Raw genomic sequence first — 3290 nt, forward strand, 5'->3', positions numbered from 1 at the left:
GGCTGCGAGGGAAACAGCCTCATCCGCGGGGTCGCACTGGGAGGGGATCAGGCAGGTCGCCCCTGGGCCCTTGGGGCGAGATCCGTGCCAGGCGGGTGTGTCCGGGTCCCTTAGCTCCGCCGCCACGGGGCATCTTGCCCCGCCAGGCGTATCATGCCATGCGCGAGGCGAGGGCCCCGCGGCTCCAGCAAAGTGGATCGGGCAAAACCGCGCGTCTCAGAGCATCACGTCTGTCTGCACCCGAAGTTGTTCTCACGCGCGTTAGCAGAAATCCTGCCCCGCTCCGGCCTGGCCCCAAGTCCCTCGCGAGGGTCAGCTCTTCTTGCGACCCTCCCGCCAGAGCCAGAGCCGAGCCCCCGGGATGAGCCGCGCAGAGCCGAGGCAGGCGCGGAGGGCTGCCCTCCACACACTGTTGGGGGACTGCTTCCTCGGTCGCCGCTTCTGCCGGCCGGACTCCGGCACGAGGGCACCCTGGGTCAGCGGAGCGTGGGGTAAAATCGCTTCCCGCTCGCTGGAGAAACCACTCCTCCGCAACCCCCCCTTGAGCTCCCCGGTCAGCGAATGCCACCAAACGCACCGCGGGCGCGGCGCAAAGCAGCCCCCTCCCGCCCCCGGCCCGCAGCCTGCCCGGCCCGCGCGCCTTACCTGGGCAGCAGCCGCAGCCCGCCCCGGGGCCACCGCTCCCTGGCCAGCGGGTTTGGGGGGCTGTGTTTTTTTATAATTGTGTCTGTCAGAAGGAATAATTTCTGGCGGCTGCAGGGAGCAAGACAGGCTTCAGCCAGCCCCTGTTACAGCCGGGTCTCCCTCTGTACAAGCTGATGATGACAGATATCCAGCTGATAACCTCTGGGGAACGGAGTTATTTTAATTTCCAGTCACTTTCCTGCTAAGTGCCGGGTCGGCTTGTACACAGCGGAGATAAGGGGGGCAGGAGGTGGAGGGGGGATCAGAAAGGGAAAAAGACGGAAGCGGAGAGTCCCGGAGACTGATGAGCTCGGGCTTCACCTGGAGCCTTCTGCAGGGCGAGAAGGAGCCTGGCTCGGATTTTAAAGGTACAAAGAGGGGCTTTTCGGAGGTTGCTGGCCTCCTTGTTTCACGCCGGTGGAAGCCAAACAGGCCAGCAAAAGAGCTGCACGGGCCGACTGGAAGTGAGGCTTGAGAAGGGCTAGCCGTGCAGAGCCGCCGAGCGCGGGGCGCCTGGGGCCGGGAGGCTGCGGCTCCCCACCCCGGGGTGTGCGGGGGTGGGGGCGAGGAAACAGGGGTGGGGGGCGGTGCCGCAACTTTTGGGAGGTATAGCAAAAAAGCTCGGATCTTGCTTCCCCATTTGACAGACTGGACTGGTGGGTTAGTTAAAAGCTATCTATCTATCTATCTATCTCAGTGCTCTCCCAGCTTCTCACAGGGCTCTGCCCCGCCCGGGCTCGAAAGATAGATAGATAGATAGATAGATAGATCATAGAAACAAGATAAATTGCATACATACATATATAGAAGTGGAGAGAGAGAGATAGGTACATACATACATATATAGAAGTGGATAGCTAGATAGAACACGTTTATATATCTACAGCTTATATATGTATGATTTTGTGTGCATATATCTAGTTATAGCTATACATCGATGTGTATATCTATAGGTGTGTGCGTGTATGTCCCAGTTGTTAAGATTCCCGGGGACACAGCGCTTTGCTTCCCAGCGCACTTGCTTTCAGTCCAGGTGGGGAGGCACCTGGGAGCAGGGGCTGGGGGTGCGGGGGAAGCCGCGCGCTCGGGTCCCGCCCGGGCAGAGGCGCGGAAGAAGGGCCCGGGGGCAACTCCGAGCGGGAGGTGGCTCTGGAGAGAGGCACGTGGGCGCGGTGGGCGGTGGGCGGGGGGGCTGGTGGACAAGACAGACGAACGATCCTCGGGGAAGGGGTGTCGGGGGCGGGGGGTTGATCCCTGGTCCGCGGGCGGGTGTCCAGCTTGCGAAGCCGGCCCCGCTCCGCATGGGGCCGCGGCCGGGCCGGCAGGGAGCCGCACGCCCTTGCCCCAGGGGAGCCGGCACTGTCCGGCGCGCCGTGTTTGTTTAGGGCCGGCTGAATCCAATCAGGGCTTGCTGCGCGCAGCTTTCCGGCCGGGCGGCTCGAGGCGCCTCCTCTCTCCTTCTTATACATCAGCAGCCGGCGGGAGCCCCGGACTCGGGCTGCCCGCGCTCGCCTCCCCGCTGGATTACAGGCTCCGCGCCCCGACGCCGGGACCCCCATGAGAAGTGATCGCAAGAGGTTTGAGCGCTGCTTTTGCTGCTCCTTCTTTCCCCGGTCCCTCCCGATCCCCCGAGGGTTTCCCTGGGGAGCTCCCCGCGAGCCCTTATCTTCAGGCCGGGCCCCTTATCTCCCACTTATCTCGCCCGGAGGGACGGGGTTTTTGGTGCCTCTCTGCAGGGGGTGAGGGCGCGTGCGGGCGGGCAGCGACCCGGGCCCGGGAGCTGCAGGCCCCGAGGAAGGAAGCTCCGGGGCCGCTCTCCAGGCGCAGCCGCTGGCACCGCTGCCTGCCCCGCCGGCGCTGCCGTTTCCTCGGCCTCTCCCGCGGGCCCGGCCCCCTGGCTCCCTCGGGGTCTCGGTGCAGGCGTGGGCCGCGCCCCAGGGGCGCTCCCGGGGTGGGGGGGAGCGGGGCCGGCTGGCACCCACCCCCGCCCTCGGCCCGGCCACATGCAGCTGCTGATCGATCCCTTGGGGGCGGGTCTCCCCCCGTCTCCTTGTGATCTCCGACACACCCCTCCTAGAGACCCCGATCTACACATACACCCCTGCACACACACCTGTCCACCCCCCCCACACACATGCCCTCCATCTAGTCCCTCCACACACGCACACACCCACACATGCACACACCCATCCACACACACACATGTGTACACGCGCCCACCCACACATACACACACCCATTCAGCCCTTACACACACACATGCACATACAATCCCTGCACCCATCCACACATACACACGCCCATCCATACACACGTGCACACGCACCCAGCCACACATACACACACCTATCCAACCCTCACACATGCACATATAATCCCTGCATGCACACACCCATCCGGCCCTTGCACACACGCCCATACACACGTGCACACAGACACCCCCCCCTATCTACTCCCTACGCCCATGCACCCCCCCCATGCACCCCCAGGTGCATGCACACACCCATCCAGCCCATGCATACACACACGCGCACCGCCCCCCTCCCCCTCTCCCATGCTGCGCACCCGGCGGCGCTGCTCCTGGTCCCGGCCGGTAGTGGCGCCGG

General features: G+C 64.4%; 1 long non-coding RNA gene across 2 annotated transcripts in view; it reads right to left on the reverse strand.

Annotated features, from left to right (window-relative positions):
• The window catches only part of LOC112551889, a 50186-nt gene extending 47925 nt beyond the window's left edge, over positions 1–2261 (reverse strand). For both annotated transcript variants that reach the window (XR_003096226.1, XR_003096225.1), the window contains exon 1: positions 257–2261. This is a non-coding gene — a long non-coding RNA (uncharacterized LOC112551889). The remainder of the gene's footprint in view (positions 1–256) is intronic.
• Between the last annotated feature and the right edge of the window lie 1029 nt (positions 2262–3290).

This window comes from Alligator sinensis, unplaced genomic scaffold (genome assembly GCF_000455745.1).
Source record: "Alligator sinensis unplaced genomic scaffold, ASM45574v1 scaffold1248_1, whole genome shotgun sequence".
Lineage (NCBI taxonomy): Eukaryota > Metazoa > Chordata > Crocodylia > Alligatoridae > Alligator > Alligator sinensis.